Here is a 27,204-nt window from a genome sequence, read left to right on the forward strand (position 1 = left end):
TACCAGGATTCTTACATAAAATGTCTTAGAGTGATTACAGTCTATTTTAAGATGATAATTTTGAATTCATTTTAAAGCTCTACATTTTTATTCTACTCTGCCATATTTTATATTTTAGGAAAGTTTTCACCCATTATTACTTCAAATAAGCTTTCTACCCCTTTCTCTTTCTCTTTTACTTCTGAGACTTCTATTATGTGAATATTGGTTATCCCATCTCAAGCTATCCTCTTTGTCATTCTTTTCCTTTTTGTTCTGATTGGATGATTTTGCCTGCCTTATCCTTAAGTTTGCTGATCCTTGTATTTGCTTCATCTAGTCTGCTACTGAATCCCTCTATTAAATTTCTCAGTGCAGTTATTGCAATTTTTAGCTCTGTGATATCCATTTGGTATTTTCTTATATTTTCTATCTTTGTTGAAATTCTCACTTTGCTCATTCATTTCTCCCAATCTCAGTGAGCATCTTTATGATCATTATTTTGAACTCTTTAATAGATAAATCGCTTAGTTCTGTTTTATTAAGTTATTTTTTATTTCTTATTGTTTCATTCAGAATATGTTCCTCTGTTTCTTCATTTTCCTTGATTTTCTGGAAATGATTCCTTGATTTTCTGGATTTCTTTCACAAGGAGCAATGATTATATGTAGCTATTGATTCAGTGTGTCTATGTGAGAAGGTAGGTTCAGGAGGCTCCTACATTGCCATCTGGGTGAGAACTCTTTATTATTTTATTTTATTTTATTTTATTTTATTTTATTTTATTTTATTTTTATTTTATTTTATTTTACAGAGAGAGAGAGAGAGAGAGAGAGAAATAGAGAGCAGAGGAGGGGAAGAGGAAGAGAGAGAGAAAGAGAGAGAATCCCATGCAAGCTCTACTTCTAGCGTGAAGCCCAATGTGGGGCTCAATCCCACCACCCTGAGACCATGACTTGAGCCAAAATTAAGAGTCATCTGCTCAACTGACTGATCTGTCCAGGCACTCCTATATTTTTATTTATTATTACTACTTATCTTATAATATGATGGGAAAAGCTGTCGCTTCTAGCCAAGATGAAATAACAGAATCTGAATTTGTGCTTATGGTTGAAATATTTTTTAAAAACAGACTAAACATGTGAAACAATAGTTTCAAGTTATTTAACATTGTTGTCACATGAAGAATAGTGTTCCCAGACAGATGGGAATCAAATGTAGCAAAATGTATAATTGTCTGTTTATTACCTTCAGAGAGTTTTCAGGCCACTGAGAATAAAGGGAGAAGCTGAGCGGAACTTGGAGACTGTTGAGTTGAGAGTATGGAGCTGGAAGTCCAGGAAGTCTGAAGTGGCTAAGTTTTGCAGGGCAGTGTAGCAGTCTAGAGAGAGATGCACAAAGAGAAAGCTCTGAAGATATGCAGAGGATCCTGGTCAAGTCTTCAACTGAATACTGGTCAACCCATGCCTATGAGGGAACTTCTAAGGGCTAATAGGGAAAGGTGGGTCTGGGACCTAAATGAATAAGAAGGATCTCCAAAGTTTATATCTGTTCATGGTCCTGATTCTGTTGTTTCAAGAATGGGCACAATTAGATCTAAAATAAATGCTTCTCTAGTTCCTTTAAACAAAACCTGAAGCAAAATCAGAATTATCAAGCTGTTATGAATTAACTTCATCCAATAACAAATCTCAATAATATACATAGACAAATTACCGATAAAAATATGCATAAAGTAAATATGGATACAAAAGAACCATCACCAACATATTCTTATTGAGTGACAACTGATCAAAAAATTACCTGCAATGCAAAGTAGCATAAAATGTGATCCATTATGAAGAGAAACGTCAATTGGTGGAAAGTGACTCTGAAATAACATATATGATAGTATTAGAAAAAATGGCATTCAATTAGCTATTACAACTCTATTCCTTGTATTCAACAAGGTACAGGAAAGACTACATGTATTAAATAAAAAATTAAATATTAGACACATGAAACTTCTGGATATGGAAATTAGTGACTGAGATGAAAGATAGACTATAGAGAAACAAGTGAGGATTAAAAAATAGATGGAAAATTAATGAAATTGAAGACATAGAAGTAGAAAGTACATAAAATGAAACAGAGGGGTAGAAAAGACTGGAAAGAGAAAGAAGAGAGCATCAGTTAAATGTAAGACAACTTTAAAGATACATATAATGTGGGTCCCAAAGAGGGGAAGAGCAGGAAATATTTGAGGAAATATGGTCAAAATTTTCCCCAAATTCATGAAAACTACAAACCCACAGCTCTAAGGTCAAACAATACCAAGGAATAAAAACATGAAACATGAAGGCAACTGAATAAAGACACATACTATAATAAAATTGCTTAAAACTGGAGAAAAAGAACAGTAGAATGAAATGGTTTTTTTAAATTTCCTTTTTATGTTTTCAGCTTCTGTCATGAGATATTTACATAATGAAAAAAATGATCTTTTACATATGGCTAAATATGATAGACAACTCACAATAATTTATGATTATCTCTTTTCTGAGCACTTTTCAGATGCTTAGAACTAATTAACACCTCCCTTTCAGTGAGGCGCACAGTAAAATAAGCTATAATACACTGTAATTGGCCATTAGTGCCTAGTATCAGCTCACTGTGGGAGTTCATGGTTTGAGAGGCATCATGTGAGTTCATGCCCGAGAACTTGATGTGCTAGCCATTTGTGGTTTTGTTAATGTGCACAAAATCACCAAACAGCCAGTTGCCATGATAAGTGGAAAAGGTAGGAAACTGTAAGTTGGGTATGCAAATTACGTATGCAAAATAGAGGCTGAGCCATTCTGCCTAAAGAGAGTACACATAGGAGACTAAAACCTTTTACTACAGTTTTCCAAGAAAGGTTTGATGAACATATAGCTAACTCAACGTATTTTTGGACTTTACCACCCACATCATGAAGATGATGTCCATATCCAAATGAAAATCTTAGGACAATATTTTTCTGAAGAAGCACCTGCATTTCCTTCAAATTTAGTTGTTAATATAAGGTAACTGGACATGAAGATGATGATTTAATGCCTAAAGCTATAAGAAGAATGTTAACGAATCACTCTTTGATGTATGACTTTTCATTTATTTTGAATGTATGTTCTTCTAAATCAATTTCACTCATTTTTAATCTCAAGAAATCTTTGGAGCATACAAAAAGTAAAGCAGCTCCTAGAAAAAGGCATATAAATATTATTTATATTAAACTTGCAGTCAAACAAAATGCTTTTATTTTGCAGACAGAAATATAAGAAAGGAATGAACATTAAAAAGTATTTGACAATGGTAAAATAAAGACTTTAACTATAACAAATAAAATGGTTTACAAACTTATTGGAAAAATATAAAATCCAAAATTATTTTGAATCAATAAGACCATAATAGAAACACAGTTATAGTCTTATTATTGAAGCTATTTTGAATAATTGATCATTTGTATAAATTCTAGTCTTGTCTTTTGTAATACCTGTGACATTATCATATATCAAATATAATTTATCAAATATAATAGACATATACCAAATATATTATTTAAAAATCCTATACCAGTTGTGCTTCTATGATGATCATGTAATTTTAGTTTATTGGCCATTTTTTTTCCTCACCCTGAACTTTTGCAATAGCTTCCAGGAAGTTCAAGTAAAATTCAATTGCATATCTAACTTAAACATTTTAAATTTAATAGCATATAATAAATCACTTTACTCAGATTTTGTTATATCTATGTTTCTGTTTCTATGCTAATGTGTATGAAAGAGTGCCTATCATGGGTTCTTAATTATAAAAAACTTAATTTTGAAATTTTTGTTTATGTTTTTTATCTGATCTGAGCTCCAGAAAAATCACTATAAAAATCACTTGTTATATGTTATTATGGAGGAATTTGGGTATCCTCCGTTTCAGAGATCATGACATTTTTTTTTACTTCAGAATTATATTAGGATTAAGTTTGAAGTCCTGATTTCCTATGAGATATTTTTTCCTATTCAGAGCTTTGACTGTGACAATCTTACATATCTCCTATTGGAGATAATAGGCCAAGTTTTTCAGGCATCCTTTCACCAAGGATTCTGAATTTATTAGTCTCAGTTCATGTGAGCTTGAAATATGTTATCTTTCCCTACATGGACACTAAAACCCAAACTTGCTTTCAGACTTGTATTTCCTCTGAAATAACATATTTATTCTTATAACACAGTAGTTATAAAGTAGAAATATAGAGAAAATAGTCATTTATAGGAAAATTGGCTTTCTTCATTTCACAATTAGGCTTAAATTGTTTTCAACATTTGTTTTCCAAAGTCCGTATCTCCCTTTTGTTATGTTATTTTTCTGTTTTTGTTAGATGTTAATAAAAAAAAAATTCTATTCAAACTCTATCCAAGTGGAAAATTTGATTAATTTAAAAATTGTGCAAAAACAATGTAATTAGAGACCTAGACAGTTTCTAAATAGCTTTCAGTTCCCTCCCACACAACAGGACATAAACCAGAAAATCATTTTGACTTTGATTTATAGTCTAATCTTTCTTCTAAGAATATTAAAATTTCATTGTTTCCAAAAATCCAAATGTGGAAAGGCACAAAATGTGATTATATGCTATATGGGCATCAATTTACACTTACGACACTAAGAGAATTATGTGTATATTATCAACTCATCACGTAAGTCAGGTTGAAGAATTCTTTGTGCTATGAGAAGGCTTTTCTCAGATCCCTGCCCCTTCTTTAAGCATTTTCTCAATTCTAAGACAATACAGATATGTTAGAAATATAAATATGTGAAAAAAGAAATGATTATTTGGAGTTAAGCTACAGCATGCTGAGAGGGCAAGTTACCTGTCTGGACTAAATGCATCTCCCCAAAGTTCATGTCAAAATCCTACCACCACTGTGATGATATTAACAGGTGGGGCCTTATGGTGGTAATTAGGATTAGATGAAGTTATAAGAGTAGAGCCCTAGTAAATGAGATTAGTGCCCTTATAAAAGTTACTAGAGAGCTTGATTCTTACCTCTTTCTGCCCTGTGAAGATAGGAGAAGTTGGCAGTATGCACAGATGGGCATGTTACATATTGTGTGTGTGTGTGTGTGCACACATATATATGAGAGAGAGAAATAAAAGACACTTTAAACTTTATATAACTGAATATGTAATTATATAGATGTTCATAAGTGTGTATGTGTGTGAGTATATTCTAGAAAGCATGTTAAAATAGTTATATTAGTTTATTTGTGGTCTAATAATAATGATTATGGTAATCATTTGACTGTTTTCATGTGTTAAGCACTTGCTTGAAATTTCTCTAAACATTCCGAGTGTTGCATAATTTAATCTTAAAAACAACCCCAGACTCTTAACATTTCCTACCTGACCTAATATAACTTGACCACTGAGTTTGTCTTCGAATTATTGCTATATGCCAATTTTCTGGGAAGTTACTGAAGCGTAAGCTATGGGTTTCCTCACTTGTACAACCTCCTGCCAGTGTCGTGTGGGTCTCCAGCAGTGCATTTTAACATTTTAATGTCTTTTAAAAAATAATTTGGCAAAAGAGAGATATTTTAAGAGTAGAAAGTTAGGACTACCGTCTTTTCTTCTCTGACTTTCCCTCCAAACAATTTTCCCTGCTGGTAGTGATGGAATGGCCATGGGAATTTTTGGAATTTTTGGAATATTTGACTCACCAATTCTCTCGATAAAATTTGGCCGTTCCAATAATATGGCATGCTACCTTGCTAATATGAGGAAACTGACTGAGAAACAAGTGTACAAGTGATAAAACTCCAATAACTATCAATTAAGTCAAGTATATAGTGTAATAGGAATTTGGTCACACAATTCAACATTATGTAGTCAAAATTTTAAATGCTCTTGATCATGTCTTAATATAAATTTTTGTATGTTTCATAATTATCATTTATACCAAAATTTGAATGTGAATGGAAGGAATTATCCAAATAGAAACTAAAAGCATAAACAGGCAAAAAAAGTTATCAAAAACTTCTAAATATCAAAAGTGTCTCTTTTTATAAAGCAATGGAACTAAAAAAATCTCATGTTCAAAATTACAAAGGTAAGGGAAAACATCATGATAGTCAAGAAACTACAGATAATGAAATGATAATGAACAGCAGAAAAGCAAATGATCAGGATGCACCCAAACTGGAAAATTATAAGCAGACTGAAGATCAAAATTAATATAAAGACAGATATTAACTGGCTGATCAAGAGTACATGTGAAGGTGAAGAACTTAATTCTATGTATCCTTTGAGGTGTATAACAATTCTTTTATCATGACTATTTAAAAAAGCAATGATTTCATGGAAAGCCAGTATTTTTAACATATTATCCCACTTATATTTACAGAGAGCCAAACCAAACAGCTATGTTTAAACGCATGATTTTAATTTTTTTGTTTTTTTAATGTTTCATTTATTTTTGAGAGAGAGAAAGAGAGAGAGTGAATATGAGTGGGGGAGGGGCAGAGAGAGGGAGACACAGAATCCGAAGCAGGCTCCAGGCTCTGAGCTGTCAGCACAGAGCCCAACGCTAGGCTTGAACTCATGAACTGCAAGATCATGACTTGAGCCAAATTTGGAAGCCCAACTGACTGAGTCAGCCAGGCGCCCCAAATGCATGATTTTTAATAATAATAGTCAAAGATATCAGCTCTTCACTAGCATTTTTTCAAAACCACGGTTTGAATATATTGTTTGGATGGCAATTTTTTTCAACAAGAAAGATATTACTTACATTTGATGGGCTTACAGACTGGATAAATATATGAAAAATCCTAAAACATCTTGAGGATGCCACAGAGCACAAAGCTATGTTTATTTGTGCTATATGGAAAAACATTTGTGGTATTACGAGTTTTTAAATCTAGAGTATTTTTCAATCTAATTAAATATTTACTTTGCTTTTAAATTTGTTTGTTTATTTGTTTGTTTGTTTTTGAGAGTGCCAGTAGAGGAAGGATGCCGAGGGAGGGAGAGAGAGAGAGAGAGAGAGACAGAGGATGCATCCCAAGCAGGTTCCATGCTCAGTGCAGTGATGAAGAGCTCAATCCCACAACCCTCAGATCATGACCTGAGCCGAAATCAAGATTGAATGCTCAACCAATTGAGCCACCCAGGTGTCCCAATATTCACTTTCTTATGTAATTTGTTCTTATAATTTTTTTTTGCAATTCTTAAGAGAACTGCCCCAAATTATTTAATTGTTAGGCCTCATTAAACCAGGGTCTGCCCTTTCTCAGCTCTAAGCATGCTTACCATCCTTAATCACTTTTGTCAACTGCTAGTTTTCTTGCTTTTTCTCGTACATGATAATCATAGTTCCACCTCAGGGAATTTACACTTGCTGTTTCCCTTTCTCCTCCACTAAACTAATTTTCTAATGGCTGTATGTACAGCTCAGTGTCCACTTTGTTTAGAGAGCTGCTCAAGCATCACTTCCTCAGAGAGGCTTTTTCTGATTGTCCAACCAAAAAAGTAGCTTCCATAACTTTCTTTTTATTTTCTCTGCATTGTTTTTCTTCACAACATTGTTATTATTTACATATTGCATCATAATCTGTTAATTTACTTTTTAGGGCTAATATAAATTCTATATTATAAATATAATACAAATAAAATGTTAAATAAATAAAACATAAATATAAATTACATACATTTTTGTGTACAGTGCTTGGCACATAGCCACTACTCAGTAAAAATTTGTTAAACAGATGCTTGAACACATTATTACACTGTTGTAAAAATAGAAACTAAAGGTTAGAGTGACCTATAATTTTTGAATCTATTAATCTTACTTCCCTCTGCTTTGTTTATTCTTTAGTATTAAAGTGTAATTGACACTAAAAATTATATTAGTTTCAGGTGTACAACATACTGATTCAGCAATTCTATACATTACCCAGTGTTCATTACCATTGGTCACCATACCAGGTTATTAAACTTATTACTGACTATATTCCCTATGCTGGACTTATCATCTCCATGATTTATTTATTTTATAGCTCAAAGTTTCTACCTTTTAATTCTCTTTATCTATTGTTTCCATCTCCCTACCAGTCACCAATCTGGAAACCAGCAGGTTATTCTCTGTATTTATAAGTCTGTTTCTTTTTTTTTCTTTGTTGTTGATTTGTTTTATTTCTTAGATTGCACATGTAAGTGGAATCATATGGGATTATCTTTCTCTGTGTGACTTATTTCACTTAGCATAATACCCTCTAGATCCTCCATGTTGTCACAAATGGCAAGAACTCGTTCTTTTTTAAGCTGATTAATATTCCATTATATATATATAGTATACTATAGTATAGTATATACTATATAGTATATAGTATAGTATAGTATATACTATATAGTATATAGTATAGTATAGTATAGTATATAGTATATAGTATAGTATATATAGTATACTATATATATATATAGTATACTATAGTACACTATATACTATATAGTACTATAGTATACTATATATATATATATATATATATAGTATACTATAGTACTATATATATATACACTATAGTATATATACTATATATAGTATACTATACTATACTAGTATACTATATATATATACTATATAGTATAGTATACTATATATAGTATATATATATAATGTATATATATAGTATATATATATGTATTCCATTATAATGGAATATACAGTGTGTATATATATATATATATATATATATATATATATATCACATCTTCTTTATCCATTCATCTATTTATGAGCATTTTGGCTACTTCCATATCTTGGCTATTGTAAATAATGCTATAATAAAAATAAGGATGCATTATTTCTTTCAAATTAGTATTTTCATTTCCCTTGGGTAAATTCTCAGTAGAAGAATTACTGGATGATATGGTATTTCTATTTTTAATTTTTTGAGGAGTCTATATACTGTTTTCCATAGTGGTTACACCAATTAACCAGTTACATTCCCAACATCAGTGTATGAGGTATTTGTCCTCCCATATCTTGCCAATACTTGTTATTTATTATCTTTGTTATTCTAGCCATTCTGACAGGTGTGAGGTGATATCTCCTTTTGAGTTTGATAGGAATTTCCCTGATGATTAGTGTGTTGAGCATTTTTCAAGTGTCTGTTGGCCATCTGTATGTCTTCTTTGGAAAATTGTGTATTATGGTCCTCTGACTGTAATTGGATTATTTGTATTTTGGGTGTTGAGTTGTGTAAGTTCTTTATATACTTTGTATATTAATCCATTATCAGATATATCATTTGAAGTTATATTCTCCTTTTCAGCCAGTTGCTTTTTTGTTTTGTTGATGGTTTCCTTTGCTATCCAAAAGCTTTTTATTTTAGTGTAGTCTCACAAAATTTTGCCTTTTTTTTTTTTTTTTGCTTTTGTTTCTCTTGCACAACTTATAATTTTAAAAGCTGTTAAATGATAGAGTTAAAATTCACAGTCAGATTATTTTTTTGGACTCTTAAGATCAGTTTGTAGCCACAAAACATCTTTTTACCTTAAAAAATCCTTTAAAAATAGGCTCAACTTTGAAAAGTGAAATACATATTGTTCCTAAATTTTTAAGGCTTGACATTTAATATTCAAGATTTAAAAGTTCAATAAAATATTAAAAGATGAAAAAGTAATTTAAAATAAAAGTTAGCTTAGGCTTTCAAGGGAAAGTCTGATATCATAGTGCAGTGGTAGTCATTTATTGCTACAGCAACCTGTGAAAAAGCCACTCTATAATGACATCTTAATTTACAAAAGCAGCTCTTAAAAGGGCACAATAAATATAATGTTAAAGGCAATACAAAATCCACCAAAGAGGAAGTACACTGAGCAAATGAACATATGGGAAACTTTTAACCATCTTATTAATTAAGGAAATGTAAGATTACAATGCTAAATAAAGCATTTAACGCATTAAATTAGCAGTTTATAAAAATCACATTTCCGTGAACTGCTAGTATCCATGTAATAGAATTGACAATATGAACTATCTTTGATCTAATTAATCTAGAAATCATGAAAAAGAATTATCAAAGCTGTTCATGCAGAAAATGCACATTTTAATAAATAGTATATTAGTAAATACCTAAGAAAAACATAAAATTTTGAGTCATGTTAGAAAATTAATGAAGTTATCCTATATGTGAATGAGTGTTTCAAAGACACCAAACTGCAAAATTTGTTTTAAATTTATTATAGTGCTTGCAGGTGATTGAAACAAAGCATAAGCAAATACTTTCTGAAAGAACCAAGGTTCAACCTGGATTTCAAAGTGTCCCCACAGATAAAGTTCCTGGAAAAAATGAGATCACAATTTTAAATTAAAAAAACAAAAACAAAAACAAAAACAAAAAAAAACAAAACAAAAAACACACCTCACACATAAATAAGGCACTGTCTGTGACAATCAACAGAACACATCAGGAAAAGTCGTTAGGTCTTGAAATAGTCTGCCACAAAATATTGAATAAATATGTTGTCATGTTTAAAACTAGAAAGTGAGTTTGCAAACAGGAGATAATAAACTACCAAATAAATTTGGAAATAACCTGGAAATTGTTTGTATATATATTTTTAAACAAAAACTAAATGGAATCAGCAATACACATTTTAAAAATGAAGCCATATACATGATGTTATTTATAATAATATCAAAATTATTAAATATCTAGGAGTAAATATTATGATAAATGTATAAGACCTCTATATGGAAAAAATATATATTGAATAATATTGGAGAAGAAATACAAATGGAAGTATATATCATTCCCCTAGATTTGGGGACTCAATTTTTAAAGTGTTATTTCTCTGCAAATTAACTTATTGATTCACTGACATAAAAATTACAACAGGTAACTTAACAAGCTGAAATGTATAAGGAAATACAAAGAATCAATGATAGTCACAATGCTCTTGAAAAGTAAACTAAGTTGGAGTTATTCAACAGTTACCAAGAGTACAGATATACAGTGTGTAAGTTATTGTGATTATAGGGCTAAAGGTAGAAGTATAGACCAGTGGATGAAGTGGAGTATACAAAAACAGAATGACACATATCTAATCTCTAGGCTTAAGGAAAATATATCATTGCAAACTGGAGGAAAAATGATCTCCTCAAAACATGATGAGGGGTTAGTTGCATACTCATGTTTTACAATGTTCCAGGTTGATTACAGATATAAACATTAGAGATAAAACCAATAAACCTTCTAGAGTTAAAATTAAGAATTCTTGCTTAAAAGGCATCAATTACAGTGCAAAAAGGGAAGCCAAAGAATGTGAGAACATATTTGTAATATTATAAATGACAAGAGGCTTCAGTAAAAGAAAACAAAACAAAAGGACAGATAATGCAATGGAAAATGTCAAGAAAACTAAATAGACCTTTTGCAGAGGATGTCCAAATAGCTAGTAAACATACAAAAATGTGACTTAGTGTCATCATTGGGGAAATGCAAACTATAACCACATGGGACACTATTACAAATGAGACTAGATGACAAACATTCAAAAGGCTGACTGACAATGCCAGTGTTCTCAAGTATCTGAAAGACAAAAGAATGCTCAATAACCACTAGCAAAGGGTATAAATCGGTACAGTTGTTACCAGTGGAGTTCTCAGTCCTTGGATTCCCCAGGAGATGATTTATAAGATTTCCATGGGGATCCATGCTGGAATAAAGACAGTCAGAAGGAAAGTAGCAAGCACAAAGCAGTTTGTTAAAGTACACTCTCAAGGTTGGAGAATGGGTAGGTTCCCAGAGGTGGAACCGGCCCCTAGATTGTTTTGGAATTCGATATTAATGGGTTTCTCTGGGATGGGAAGAGCTGGGAAGTACACTGGGGTGGTCTCTAATGGAGGTTGCTTCCAATCATTTGGGTGAACTACTCCCACAAACCTATAAAGTTTGTACTGGAACCATCAAGGCAGCCTTTCTCTCTGGTGGGGGAAGGGGGCTATAACTGCAATGCAAACGTATTATAATGTAATGAGTATAGGGTTTGCCCTCGGGCAGAGGTGGAGGAGGAGAAGACAAGCTCCATAGTTATGGCTCTGGATCTGTCAGCCCCAAGGTCTTGGAAGCCTTAAGGTTGGGATGTTGTGCCCAGGGGTTTTTAATGTACAGCTTATCTATCACTGTCTTTGCCTCCAGCTCATGTCTCTATAATTCCCCTTCAAGGACTTGGGACTCTGCCTCCAGCATTCCTTCCACTGCTCAGGTCTAGTGTCTACCTAACACAATGACTTCAGAAAATTATTTGTCAATATCTGCTTTTGGACCCAGCAAACCTTTGCTCTTAGATCTTTGCTCAAAAGAAATGTCTACCCCTTGCAGCAAAAGATGGGTACAATGCTTATCTATAATACAGAAATTCTGAAAATAAATCCCATCAATAGTAAAATGTGTTGTAGGACAGGTAAATGAGGGTATACTTACACATGGGAAATATTATATAGCAATAAAAATAATAAACCACAGATACAAGCTAAAATGTGGATAAATCTCATAAATATTTTCACTGAAAAAAGCCTGATACAAAAATATTTTGTAAGATTCAATTTTTTTTTTTATACAACTTCAAAATAGTCATTTTGAAATAGTATTAAAGATGGGGAGGAAGAAGGTGAGTATATGGGAAGGGGAAGGAAAAGGACTTCTTAGTGAGGCAAAGTTACGTGTTTCAACCTAGTTGTTAGTTGTGTCTTTTTATTCACTTTGTAATAATTTATTGAGCTGCATGCTTAGGGTTTTTTGTTTTGTTTTGTTTACTTTTTCTAATGTAAGTTATACTCTAATTAGTTAGCAGCTATAACAACAAAGTCAGAAAGCATATAAGTAACTGGAAATTATGTTTTAATAAATTATCCAGAATGCAGCATATAACAGTAAATGTGTATAAATTATTTAAAAAACAATATTGACTAAGATCCAAGGTTAATAATGCATTTATAGGTTAAAATAAGATTAAATTGTAGCGTCTGGGTGGCTCAGTCAGTTGAGCATATGACTCTTCATTTCAGTTCAAGTCATGATCTCATGGTTCATGGGATCAAGCCCCACTTGGTTCCAAACAGTTCAGAGTCGGCTTGGGTCTCTCCCTCTCTCTCTCTCTCTCTCTCTCTCCCCCTCCCTGACTCAGACTCTGTGTTTCTCAAAAAAAAAAAAAAAAAAAAAAAGATTAAATGTAGATAAAGTATCAAGATTCCAGTTTGTGGAAGGGACCAACAAACAATGGTCCTGGTACCAGCTAGGCGTCCCAGAATTCAAGTCATTTCTGACTCTGTCTGACACCCTGAAATAGCATCAGATTCCAGAGGTTAAGGATTCAGTTCTACAAGACTGCCCTCACCGCACCCCCTTGCCACTTTGGACATCAGCCACAAGCCCAATCATCTGTAGATTAGAAGTTCCAACAATCCCCTCTTTGAACTTCAAAGCTAGTCACTCACAAGTTTAGGTTGTTATCTGTACTTCTGACTGGCTATGAATCAGAGGTTTCCATGGCCCTCTCTTACTGACTGATCATTTTGCTAAGACAGCTCACAGAACTCAAGAGAAACATTTTACTTCCTAGGCCACTGGTTTATAAAGGGTGTAACTTAGGAGCAGCCAGATGGAAGAGATGCAAAGGGCAAGGCAAGAGAAGAGGATGCAGAGCTTTCTTGACCTCTCCCAGGTGTGTCACTCTCCTGGAATGTCCTTGTGTTCACAGCCCAGAAGCTCTCTGAAACCCTTCTTTGAGGTTTTTAGGGAGACTTCATTACAGAGTCACGATGGATTAAACCATTGGCCATTGGCACTTGATTCAACCTCCAAACTCTCCCCTCCTCAGAGGTCAGAAGGGTGGGACTGAAAGTTCTAACCCTCTGATCAAATGATTGATTCTCCTGGCAACCAGTCCTCCATCCTCGGTGAGGTCAAAGGTCACCTCATTAACATAACAAAAGACACTTTTGTTGGTCTCCTTTCAGGAAATTACTGGGGTTTTAGGAGCTCTGTACCAGAAAAAGAGATGAAGACCTAATATATATTTCTTATTATGAATTAAAATATCACACTAGATATGTTATAGCATCCGCATTAATCTGGAGGGGCAATTAGTTTTAACGGGCTTCAGATCGTTGTTGGTTAGAAAGAGGAAGAAACTATTTACATTTGGGCTTGGGCAGATTAATGCCTTACTTCTGGCTCACTGGAGTAATCTAAGGGAATCTCAAGAAAAGATCTCATAGGCACATGCTTTCTAATAGAAATATCCTCTACGGAAACCTTTAGGGGAAGAGGGGAACACCTCAGTAAAATGGATGAATCAAAGAATGGGGTTTCTCTTCAGCAAAGTCTCACAGATGGAAACTTCAGCCTTTATCACAAGGAGTGTAGCCCAGAACAAGAACTCAGAGTTGTCCTGACCTGAGGCAAAGGGACTGGAGTCTTCATACTCGCCCATCTGTCAGGAATTCGTCTAGGAATGCCCAGGTGTTTGCAAAGCCCTAGGTACTTTTGTGTCTTTCCTAGGTGCAAGGGAAGCAGTTTCCAGCAGCCCGAAGACAGTGCTCCAACAAAGAGCTGCAATTGCTCCCAATGGAAATGAAAGGCAGGAGGGATGGGGTGGATTGTGACACAAGAGCAGCTTCAGTGAGAGGATTTGGGAGAACACTGATATTTATTACAGTCCACTCTCATCTCACCTTCCATTTGCTCCAACCTGTCACAAATTTTTCCAGAGGGCTCTTCAAAATACATTTTGTAAAATGTCAAAAGGAGGTTGGAGAGAAAAGCTGTACTACAGTTTGCTGTAGTAGTCCTCAAGGCTAAAACTGATATTCAATACCTCCCTCCTCTACCACTTTTCCTAGATTACTTCCCATCTTCACTAATACCTCTACTTTGTACATCAATCCTTACTTTCACTAGTACAAAGTGCTTTGCCTGGGGACTGACTCATAGAATCATGTGCCCTTCTCAGACTGTGGTTGCTGTAATTTCCCATTCACAGTTGAGAACAGACATGGGAATCCCTGAGAGATGTCCCAGTGATCCAGTGATTCCTTTTTTTTTTTTTTTCAACTTTACTTATTTATTTTTGAGAGACAGGGAGAGACAGCACGAGTAGGGGAGGGGCAGAGAGAGAGAGAGACACAGAAACAGAAGCAGGCTCCAGGCTCCGAGCTGTCAGCACAGAGCCCAGTGTGGGGCTCGAACCCACAAACCGTGAGATCATGACCTGAGCCGAAGTTGGACACTCAATCGACTGAGCCACCCAGGTGCCCCTAATAATGACAACATTTTTAAATTAAATTAAATATTTATTTCTGCTAATATAGGCTCATTTTGGAAATTTGAATCATTTTTCTTTTGAAATATAGAAAATTTCAATTAAAAAAACTAATGGAACAATAATAAACATTAAAAGAACATATACTTTACCTAACATTTACCTACAACTGGAGAAATTATAGATATAAGTATAAACCAAGTAGTATTTTTATTTATTCTAATACCTGTAGGTTTCTGGGTTTTCTCTCGTGTAATTGTGGATGCATATTATAAAAGTCTAAAATTATGTAGCTTAATTTTGTTTTCTCTTAGAGTAATGAAGCTATGATTTTTTTTTTGCTTTGTATAATAAATTTCATTTACATGTTAATCTGCATTTTCCAAGAAAAAAGCTGTAAACAGAAGATATAGACAATACATTTCAAGTCTAAAACAGACTAAATATACAAAATGAAGATAATTTAATTGCATTTCCAACATTCTTATGGACATTTATTAACCTTACCCATCATATTTTCTTAATAATAAATTATAGATGCATATATAATGGTGTGAGACCATAATTCTAAACTGAATATGAATATAGCAGGACAATGAATTATCAAAGATACCTCATTTTGGCCCTTGTATTACAGAGACTTGTTACTGTTTCTCTCATTTATACAACTTCCTGAGTTACTAGCGCCATTATTCAATGAGTTATTAAAACGTGCATCATTATTTAACACTGCATTTTCTCAGTGAGTGATGCAGATAAAAGCATAACAGCATTCTGTCTCAGAGTAGTATCAGTACAGTAATTAAAAATTAAGGTGGTCCCCAAAGAGACAGTTTCAATCCTTAATACCCTAGAAGGTCAGAAATACATAGGATCTTTAAGCTAGAGAAAAGCTTTGATGAGATCTTCTGTAATAAACTCATTGAATATTGAATGGAATATTTTAAAAAATTAAGAGAGATTGACTTCCTCAAGATTCTGTTTATAGTGTCTGAAATAGAGCTAGCACTAAAGTTTATGACAGTAGCATCAGATAATCCTTCTACATCTAATGACAAGTTTTAGTTATTTCTAGACAGATGATTTACAAAAGTCCTGTAATTAGTTCTAAGCTTCTCTTAAAGCTACAAGTTTTTAAGTGGTCTGGGATAATACTACCAAACATAGTATATACAAGAAGAATCAAGCTTTACCAAAAAGAAAAAAAAAAAAAAAGAATAGTAACACTTAATAGAAAGTAGGTTCCTACTGATATTTAACCTTACAAAAATCTAAGTTTAATCTACTATCCTATTGCTCCAGATCTGCCGTTCAGTCTTTGAAAACATTCCATCCCTATATTTTATACTGGATATTTTCATACAATAATTTTGTGAACTGTTTATTTTATTTATTCTATCAGTATTTATGAAGTCATTCACCTAATTTTAAATTACTTTTATTACATGTAAGTGCATACAAAATCACATTCACAAAATTTGTGTAAGACATACATAATTACAATGAAATTAACACATATTTATTTATGCAATATCCAGCTCAAGAAATGGAGCATTATAATAAATTTATATCCCTTTTTGTCTTTCTTGATCCTATCATCTTCTTCCCCCTCTACAGAGACAACCACTACCCTGAATTTTGTTTTTATGTTTTTCCTCTTTATTATAGTTTTATTTACATATGTCTTTGTAATCCATACATTATTATTTTGTGTTTTTCATACCGAAGGGTCTATTGTGAATCTATCCTTTTGCCACATGTTTTTTATTTCCATGGGATTATATTCCTGACAATTACTCATATTAACACATAGAGATATCATTATACATTTTCACTGCAGTATAATATTCTACTCTATACATACAATTAATTTATTACATGTGAGAACTTTACCTCAATTAATTACTATATCATTCTTAGATATTAAATAGGTCAATGTATATTTGATTATTTCAAATAGGTAAATACATTTGATGAATGCAGTGAATGGTTTTCTGAAGAACACACAGCAGTATAATGACTCTGAAAAAAAGAGAATAATTAGGATTGAAGTAAAAATACAGTGCACTTTATTCCAAAGTGCTTCTTTTATGCTATGTACTCTAAGTATTGAACCACACAACAATTCCCACAATATACTTTTTTTTTTTTTTTTTTCTTTCTGGGCCTCTCCCTGTTATGTTGCCTATGCCGTGTAAGCCATTGCCCCAGGCTTGTTCATGTGAAGATCTCCCAGTTAACTTTCATTTTATGCACAAAATTTTAATTTAATGTTTTTTTAATTTTCTTTTTATTTTTGAGAGACAGAGAGAGACAGAGCATGAGCTGGGGAGGGGCAGAGAGAGAGAGGGAGGCACAGAACCAGAAGTAGATTCCAGGCTCCAGGCTGTCAGCACAGAGCCCAACACAGGGCTCCAACTCACAAATGGTGAGATCTTGACCTGAGCCCGAGCTGGATGCTTAACTGACTGAGCCATCCACGTGCCCCCCACAAAATTTTAATTTAAGCTTTATTTTGTTTTTAATGTTTATTTATTTTGAGAGGGAGAGTGTATGCACAGGCAAGCAGGGGAGGGGCAGAGAGAGAGAGAGAGAGAGAGAGAGAGTCCCAAGCAGGCCCCACGCTGCCCCACAGCCAAGGCAGGGCTTGATCTCACAAACCATGGGATCGTCACTTGAGCGGAAATCAAGAGTCGGATGCCTACCTTACTAAGCCACTCAGGCACCCTTAATTTAATTTTTCAATAACTGTACTCATTTTCTAAGATTTAGCATAGCTTAGTTTGGAGCTGCACATGTCTTTTATGATAGTAATAATACATTTTTAGTAATATTTATATTCTTAGAGAACCTTAAACAGTTCCAGTAGCAAAACAGTTAATGCATATTCTTTACTGTTTAAAAATAATCTCTGAGTGCTGTGTAAGCTGTCCTGTGATAAACATCAGTATTCTCATGTGATTCCAAAATCTCTAATTTCCTAAATTAGTATACTTAAGATATAATATTCATTTATTTTTTCCCAAAATTTACCATAACATGTATCATTATTTTGACTGGAAAAAACATAAAGGTTTCTTACAAATGTATAATATAGTTTCAATTGCCCTTGCTGTGTCTTAGTTTGGGGTTATTTCTTCCATTACCAGAATTTTTTGATGAATGTTCTACTTGTTAATATTTAAATTGTTTTTTCTGCTCCAGGGATGTAACACTCTTACAAATAACAAAGAGTAATAACACAAAGATAACAAGTTTATCTCAACTCTCTAACCTTTTCCTTTTTGTAATGATATCTACCCACTCTCTTGATAATTGCCCTGAAGATATTTTTATGCTGGTAAATGATAACTTTTCAAGATCCTCCTTAGAAAAAACTTTTTCAAAATTGTTTCCCCTTTCAAGTTCACTAACTCCATAATTGGCTGGTTGCTTTGACTTTGGCATTTTGCTCCACGCTTACACAAAAGTTGGAAACCAATAATAATGTTTCCATTCAGTCTGACAGTTTCATATATAGACATTCTTTTTTCTTTGTTTCCTTGACTAACACTGCTTGTGGCCAATCATTTCATCTCAGTTACCTTTCTTCTAGTTTCTGTTTCTTTGTGATTTAATCTGTGATGAGGTTTGTCACTTTCCAGTCTTCAAAATCATGGTGACATTTCTTCCATCACCACATTCTCATTTTATTTATTCTTTATATTACTATAACAAAAAATCACATATTTACATGTTCTCTTTTAAATAATAGCTTGTAAAATGTGACAGAAAAGCTCATCTCCAAAGCATCATTTAGAAAGAATTCTGCAGTTCATCCATCACTTCTTCATTGGTTATGTTCCTGGTTGGTCTTAAGGTATTACAGCATTGTTTCTCCTTCACCCTAGACAGTTGTATTATGGATTCAGAGAAGGAGAGATTATATTCCCCACTAGGAATCAAGAAGTATGTGCCCGTAGGAAACAGAGCTGACCTCTCTCAACTAGAAATCTTTTCTCTTAAGAATTGCCTGTGTACCACTGTGGCTTGTTAAGCTGACTGCCATCCCTGAAATGCCTGTTCACAGAGGTTTCCAAGGATACACTAGTACAAACCTTTTCTTACATTAAAAGGGAGGTAATAATATCCATGCTGCAATAGCCTAAAAGCCACTGGTCTTTTAGAATATCCAACTTCCCCTGTATGAAATTACATTCCATCTGATTTTGAAATATTGTGTAGGTTTTCCTTTTTAAAGATAAATTTTCTTAGCAACTAAGTCATTCATTTTCCCCCACCCATGATTAGGGCTGAAGAGTAACAGTGAGAGAGGAGTACAGGTGACAATGTGCATGAGTCTTCATGTTCCTACTGCCACCACCAATTCCAAAGCTAAGTATCTTCAGTCAGTATCTTCACTGCTATTTTCCTTGAATCCATCAGGACTAAGATCATCATGATCTTATTCCTTGATTTTAACAATGAATGTAGCAAGTCCCTGAATCCCAGGTCATCTTTTGCTTCTCGTGCTCCCATCCTATCCCTTTGAAGCCCAGTACATCCTGATTCTGTCCCCTGCATTCACTGCACACTCAAACTTTAATCTTGCTCTCTATGCTAATTAGTGATTTCTTCTCTGAATTCCCCCTTAATTTGCCAGGTCTGTTAAAAACCTGCCCCCCTCTATCTGTATCTTCTATCAGGATGTTTTGTCCCCTGAAGCCCCCTGAAGATATGGCTGTTTCCTCTTCCTGTATCACTTGTTACAGTGGGCATCAGGTATAGTAAGTGTCCTGTTAGCTCATTTTTGCTTTCTGAATGTTGTTCTTTCTTTATTTCTAAATTATCCAGTTTTGAATCTCATATCATTAGATGATATAAGTAACTATGCCTAACTGTTCTTACTAACTAACTAACACTTGGATCATTTGTCCTTATTATTCAGGGATTTTTAGGTCCTCATTGTCACTCTCTCCAACACTACTCTCATAAAAGTGCTGGGTACTTTCCAAAGGCACAGTGTAGATAAAGCTTCCATATCCTAGATTCTTGTTTCTTACACCCCCCTCCTCCAATGATCCAGTACTCTACATCAGCCTTATAGTTCTATGCTCATAAAGCTAGGCCTTTTCTTTCCAAAGATCTCAATCATTTCATAATCTACATCTCACTCCTGATAACCGTCTCCTATCTTTACAATTCACCCACTTCACAAACCTAACATTTCTCCCACCACACTAGTTCTGTTATCCAAAGCCCTGTCTTCTTTTCGTTATGCCATATCCTTTGACATCCTCACCCCCTTACTTACCTAGTTTAAATTCTGTGTTCAGTAATTAAAATAATTCCCTTCCATGCACTTTTGACAACGTGGCCACCTTTCACTTTTGTTGTAGTTCTCTGGCAAAATCATAACACTAGTTAATTCCAGTTAACCCCCAGCTAAAACAAAGACAAAACTTCTCTGAGCACACTTTTGCCACCAAATAACACCCCATTTCATTACTTCCACCGATTATACTAATGTCTTTAATTCTTTTAGTCTCATTTTCCAATCAAGATTCCCTAACAGGATTTTGCTGCCACCTCTCCACTGCAACTATTTTTATAAGCATAACCACAATCCACACACTGTCAGTTTTAGCTTTTTGAGCACAAAACAACATTTTATCACTCCTTCAACAATGTTAAATTTCTTCTCTTACCTTGGAGGACTAGTTGGTCTTATTTTACTGATCTTTTTTGATTTTGTCTCCTCCTTCCCCCTTAGGCCTTTTTACATTGGAATATCTTGGATTTAAGTAAGTCCCTTGATTTTTTTTTTTTCCTCCTGTCTATCTCTACACACCATCTTGGTGATTTTGCACATTCTCTTGTCCAAAGTTAGGTCTATAGTTGAGACAACTCTTATAAACCCCATAGTCAGATGTCAAGTTGTCTATCTGATATCTCCACTTGTGTATCTAATAGATTATCTAATTCAATATGTCCAAAATTAAGTGGCTTCCCATCTCCAAAACCTTAGTTCAAATTGTCTGTCTGAATCTGCCTTCCGGTTACTCAAACCTAACCTAGGAACAAATCTGATTCTCTCTTTCACAATCCATGTTCCCTTTGTCATGAAATCTTGTTGACTTTAATTATGAAATATAACCAATTTATCCAGTCTTTTGTTTATGATTATTAATTTTTGTTTCTTGCTTAAAAACCTTTCTATATGTGGTAATGATATTCCCCTGTTTACTTGTAGAATATTTATTCTTTTTAGGTCTATAATCCATGTGGAATTGATTTTTATGGTGTGGGAAATGTTTTCAGTTTCTATTCACCACAAGATCCATGCAGGAATGTTCATACCATAATTAGTCATAAAAGCCCAAGTCTGAATATCATTAATAAATTAAGAAATGATCATATATTTATGCAGTGTAATATTATTTAGCAATGACATGGATGAACCTTCCAGATATAATTTTAAAATTTAAAAATGACACAAAATGCTGGGATGAACACTGGGTGTTGTATGTAAGCCAATTTGACAATAAATTATATTAAAAATAAAATAAAAATAAATAAATAAATAAGTAAATAAATAAAAATGACACAAAATAATATAAACTGTATGGTTTAGCCTACATACATATCGAAATAGGGAAAATTAATCTGTGTCAATAGATGACAAAATAGTGTCGTGATTGTTTTGAGGGGAGTGGTTTACTGGAAGAAGGAATGAAAGGGCTTTGTGAAATTCTGGAAATGTTTTACAACACAATCTAAGAGGTGTTAAGTAGATGTTTATATGTATTAAAATTCATCAAATATATACTTAAGATGACCTACTTTACCAGATGTTTGCTATACTTGAATAAACACTATATTTCTATTTCTATTTCTACACCTAGGCATCCGTCTTTCTACTGCATCTATTTCTCCAGCTCTGGTCCTATTAGCAAACTCTTTCCTAGATAACTATGCTAGCCTTCTGTGGTAGGGAAAATAATACCCCTCCCCAAAGACATCAACTTCCTAATCCCCCAAATCTGTTCTTTTGTTACCTTCATGGCAGAAAAGACTTTGAATACCTTATTAAATTAAGGATCTTGAGATGGAGAGATCATCCTGGATTATGTGGGGAAGTCCAATGTAATCACAAGGGTTATAAGAGGGAATAGGAGGGTCAGGGTCACAGAAAGAGATGTAATAATGGAAGCAGAGGTCAGAGTGATGCCGTTGCTTGTAAAGGGGCTACAAACCAAGAAATATAGCCAGACTCTAGAAGCTGGAAAAGATAAGAAATAGATTCTCCCCTAGAGCCTTCAGAAAGAATGCAGTCCTTATAATACATTGATCTTAGCCCAGTGAAACTGATCTAGAATTTTTAACCTCCAGAACTGTAACAGAATAAATTTGTGTTGTTTTAAGACACTGTTTGTATTAATTTGTTACAATAGAAACTTAATATACCTTCAAAGATGAAAACATATATTTACTTTTATATCTATGAAGTTCATGTTCTTTTTTTTTTTTAAGTTTATTTATTTATTTTGAGGGTGGTGGGGGAGAGGCAGAGAGAGAGGGAGAGAGAGAAACCCAAGCAGGCTCACTTTTAGCGCAGAGCCTGATTCAGGACTTGATCTCATGAAATGTGAGATCATGACCTGAGTCAAAATCAAGAGTCAGGTGCTTAATCAGCTGAGCCACTCAGCCTGCCCTGAAGTTCCTGTTCAACACAAATGTCAGAGGAGTTCTTTTTACACATAAGTAAGATCATGTCTAAGCTATGTATAAGTAAGCTTCTCAGTTGAGAATTCTGCCATTGTTTCCCATTTCACTCAGAGTAAAAGTTAAAGTCCTTAAATTATGTGATCTCTTACTTTTCTGATTTCCTCTCTTGCTATCTCTCATCCAACCACTATGAGTCCCTTCCTATTTTTCAAATACAGCAGTCACACTTTATTTAAGGGTTTGTTTTCTACTTATATTTTCTCCCTGGTACAATATGTAGATAAATACCTTATCTCCTTCAATTATTTGTTGATTTTCACCTTTTCAGTGAGAATTCTGTGGAATTGCTCCTTCCCTCACCCATTGTCTTTCCCTGATCATTCCATGCTCTAAATTTTGGTTTGTTTTATTTTTCCATTGTAATGTTTATAATATTATGGCCTAATATAACAGTATCCATTTATTATGCTTCTTTTTCATCGTCTGTGTAGCCAGATAGAATATGAATTCCATAAAAGCAGCGATTTTTGTCTTCGAAGTAATATAAGTGCTTACAACAAATATTTGACTTACAGTAGATGCTCAACACTTTTTGATAAACAAAAACATTTATTGAGGGTTATCTTTGTGGTAGGTACTGTATCATGTGGTATATTTAAAGGAGCAAATAAAATAAGTAGAGTGTCTATCTTTACTGAAGCAAAACAGGGAAGAAAAGGCAATTAATCAAATGATACAAAATATGATATATGAGGCCAAATATATTACATGAATATATGGAAAGTCAGCTAATTGTTTTTTGGGCATCCGTGAGGATTGCCTCGAGGAGAAATATGCAACATGAAAAATGAATGGATATTTGCAAGATGAAAGATGACAGGATGAGGCAGTGGAAAGTATTTCAGGCACATCAAAAATAAGTGCATGAGAATGAAAATGAGATAAAGCATGTCTGAAGTCACTAAATTTGGTGAATATAGATTGAAAAGAGAGGTCACTGATGAGATATGATGAAAACATGAGGAATGTTCATACCATGTAAAAAATTTTTAGGCCAGATATAATGATTTGGGTATTTATCTAAAAGCAACAGGGACACATTGAATGGTTTTCAGCAGGGTAGTGAAATGATCAAACAGCTGTTAAAGAAAGATAACTCTGACTACAATGTAGAGGATAAGTTTAAGAAATATAAAACTGGAGGCAAGGAAATTAATTAGGAAGATCTCTCTCAAGCAATTTAAGAAATAATAGTGGATTTTAGAAGCTACATGGGATTCATGGACTAATTTGACAGATTTTCAGACTTGGTTATTTTCTATAAATGGGTAGAAAAAGAAGAAGGTAAGAATAATTGCTATTTCTCAGATTTGTAGTTGTTATAGCAGAAGCAACAAATTAGAAACAAGGATGGCAGATAAACAAATTTGAAAATCATCATTTTAAGGTAAGTGGATGAATTCCAGTGTTCACTGTAAAGTGTGAGGGAAAATGAAGATCTAATGAAGAACCTGAAGACTGCCAACATTTCAGTAAAGACAGATAAGTTCATAAAGATTCACAAAAGTTACCATGGAATGTTCAAGGAAGTAGAAAGAGTGTCAAGGGATATGATATTTTAAAGACTTGGCAAGGGACACCTGGGTGGCTCAGTCAGTTAAGTGGCTGACTTCAGCTCAGGTCATGATATCACAGTTCATGATTTTGAGCCATGCATCGGGCTCTGTGCTGACAGCTCAGAGCCTGGAGCCTGCTTTGGATTCTGTGTCTCCCTCTCTCTCTGCCCCTCCTTTGCTCATGCTCTTTCTGTGTCTCAACATAAATAAACATTAAAAAAAATTAAAAAAAAAAAGAACTGGCCAATTGTTTCAGTTATTGCAAAGAGCTCAAGTGAGGTGAGGTCAGATTAATGTTTATGTTTAATTTTGTTTAGCAATAATGGTATCTCTGATGACCTTGGAAATAATGAAGTCAATGGAGTGATGGCCATGGATATGAAGAAAGTGAAAAAGCAGTGAAAATGACTGAAGAATCCAAGAATTTGAGAGAAACAGAGATATAGTAGTTACTGAAATAGACCAGGTTTATAGGTTTGAGACCAGCTCTTTGCTTTTCTGTTTTATCTTGAGTTATTTTTGAGAGAAGACTTGAGGTTAATCAACCAAAAGGGAGTAAAAGGGGACAGGTTTATTCTCCCACCTGAAACAAGAGGAAAGCAGATAATATATATAAAATGATGGTCTGCAAAACACTGAACATCAGGCAACAAAGGGCAGTGATTCCTGAGAAACACAAGACAAAAATTCCAGATCTATTATTGCCTTGGGTTCCTACCTGAAGAGAATTTCCAGGAAATGCACAGGGAAAAGGAACTCAGGCAAAACCCAGCAAACTGTCTGAGTTGAAGAGGTGGAGAGTCTGAGGAAAGCCAGGCAGCTACTATTTTCAGGGCAGAGTGCCAGGGAGGAGAGACCTGCACAGAGAACTCCAGAGATCTGTGGACTGGACCATTCCCTCTGATCATTCAGCAGAGTGTTGATCTATGCATATGTATGAAGAAATTGCCCAAATCCAGTGAAAGAACCAAATGAGAGGATTAGAGGAAACAGAGCTCAGCACTCACATGGGGTTGAGCATGGTGACTATTTCTAACAGTCAGGCTGGAATATTTCATAATTCATGGAGTCAAGAGTAAATGTAGTCCTCATAAAGGCTTCACATCACTAGTGGAGAGTAATTAGTCTAGTTTTACTTATAGTTGTTTTTTAAAGCCGGACCCAAAAGGATCAAACTAACTGTATCCAACAACATTTACAATAATACTGAATTACTGCTCAAGAACATTTATATGAATACAAATATACCCAGCATTCATCAAGGTAAAAATCACAATGTATGGAATCCAATAAAAAATAGCTTGCTTCCCAAAAAAGCATTACAAAGCCAGAATGAAGATAAACGTCATTAGGGTAAACTGACTCAGAAATAACGCAGATAATAGAACTAGCAGTCGAACATTTTAAAACACTAAGTATAACTATATTTATGTGTACAAAATGTTAGAGAAATGATCGAATATGTTAAGACAAGAAAGATATAAAAAAAGATTCAAATCAAATTTCTGGATATGAAGCTACCTAATCTGACATGAAACATGAACTTGATGGGCTTAATGGCAGCTTAGACATTACAGGATAAAAGATTAGTGCATTTAAATACATACCAATAGAGGTTATCCAAAATGATAAATGGAGATTTAAAAATGAGTAAAAAAATAAAAAGCATCACTGAGCTGTGGGGCAATTTCAAGTGGCCTAAAACATGTAATTCAAGTCCCTGACATGTGACAGGGTCTAACCTTTGCAAATATAACAGGAAAATATTTCCCAAAACTGATGAAAATGACAAACACAAATCTAAGAACTACAATGATCCCTAAACACAAGAAGCATGAAGAAAACACCATCATATCTATCACTCAAATCCAGTGATAGGTAGAAAATATTAAAGCAGCCAGAGCAAAAGACACATTACATACAAAGGAATAAAGATAAGGATGACAACAGCTTTCTCATCAAAAATGATGCAAATGAGAAGAGAGCAAATCAACAACTTTAAATATCTGTAAGGAAAAAAAATTTTTGCCAGCCTAAATCTATTCCCAGTGAAAATATATTTCAAAACTAAATAATTTTAAGAAGGTGTTTTGTAACATACAAAAAGTAAAAGATTCATTCCTGGAATACTCACATTATAAAAGAAAGTATAGGAAATCCAGTAGGAAGAAAGAAAATATCACCAGATGCAAAAATGGTTTTGCACAAAAAAAAAAGCAGAGCATCAGAAATACTATCTACTTTGGTAAATGTATAATTTTTTTTATTACTTAAATCTATTTTAGGCAATATATTATTCAAAATAAAATAATACATAAAAATAACAATTCACTGTGGAGTTTAGGCAATATTTACATATAAAGTTAATAACCCCCCTCCCAAAAAACCCCATAAATATCAGGAAGTGAGAAATCAAAACATACACTTGCAAAGTTCACTATTGATACTATCTTAAAATGGTATCCTATTGGTTAGAACTGAACTGTTAGCTCAATGATGAATGCTATAATCTCTAGAGAAACTACAACATTTAAAAAAAAAGGATTATAACTAATATGCCAC

The 27,204-nt window shown here is 33.8% G+C and overlaps 1 long non-coding RNA gene across 3 annotated transcripts; it reads right to left on the minus strand.

Annotated features, from left to right (window-relative positions):
• Positions 1–1,220: 1,220 nt before the first annotated feature.
• On the minus strand, positions 1,221–22,431 carry LOC122227401. 3 transcript variants are annotated; one of them, XR_006206006.1, is made up of 3 exons: positions 22,357–22,431; positions 1,783–1,849; positions 1,221–1,360 (listed from the first exon to the last, which is right to left on the minus strand). It is a non-coding gene; the product is annotated as an uncharacterized LOC122227401 (long non-coding RNA). The 3 variants fall into 3 exon arrangements; XR_006206005.1 differs by having other exon boundaries at positions 22,384–22,421; XR_006206007.1 differs by lacking the exon at positions 22,357–22,431 and adding an exon at positions 17,288–17,425.
• Between the last annotated feature and the right edge of the window lie 4,773 nt (positions 22,432–27,204).

Source organism: Panthera leo, chromosome C1 (genome assembly GCF_018350215.1).
Source record: "Panthera leo isolate Ple1 chromosome C1, P.leo_Ple1_pat1.1, whole genome shotgun sequence".
Classification (NCBI taxonomy): Eukaryota; Metazoa; Chordata; class Mammalia; order Carnivora; family Felidae; genus Panthera; species Panthera leo.